The following is a 788-nucleotide window of genomic DNA, read 5'->3' on the forward strand; positions in this document are numbered from 1 at the left end:
GGCTCCCATAAAGAGTCAAAACCTCAGAGCCACACAGAGGCCGTTCTACTCAGTCCTGCAGGGTCACTATGAGTCAGAATCCACTCACTGACAGTGAATTGGGTCATGGGGGGGCGGTGCAGATTTGACCAGCTTTCTGGTATTTTAGCTACAACGGTGTGTTCATTAGTATTTGAGAACCTATATCAATAACATTTTTTAAGATGAACTTGTTCATCACTACAGACTCCACGTCCATTTCCGTTTTACGTTTCCTCTTTTTTTTTAAGCCACTCGGACTGCTATTTAAGTTGTAACCCTTCGAGGGTGCGGTAGTTATTAGAGTGGGAAAAGGAGGAGAAAAGCCTTCTGCGGAGTTAGAACAATGTTCCTCAAACTCGCTCCCCGACGGGACCGCCGAGCGAGCGGCTGGTGGGCTTGAACTGCAGGCCTTGCAGTGAGCAGCCCAGCCTGTGACCACCGTGCCAGCGGGGACTCCTGGGTGACGGGCAGAGTGTGTTTTGAACAGGGCATGGAGAAAGCGGTGGTTGCGTCCTCCCAGCTGTAGACATTGTGCAAGGGGGTGTTTTCTAAGCCAGCCCACACATGTCGGCAGGAGAAACAGAGTCTAGGCTGGCCACACTGCCCACCGCCATCAAGCCAGTTCTGACCTACAGCAACCCCAAAGGATGCAATAGAACTGCTCCCTATGGTCCCTGAGGCACGCTGCCTCAGCTCTCCCCCTCGGAACGCTGCTGGGTTTGAGCCACTGGCCTTGCAGTTAATAAATAGTCCAACATCTAGCCCAC

Source organism: Echinops telfairi, unplaced genomic scaffold (genome assembly GCF_000313985.2).
Source record: "Echinops telfairi isolate 266 unplaced genomic scaffold, ASM31398v2 ScPeMD7_2565;HRSCAF=3150, whole genome shotgun sequence".
Taxonomy (NCBI): Eukaryota; Metazoa; Chordata; class Mammalia; order Afrosoricida; family Tenrecidae; genus Echinops; species Echinops telfairi.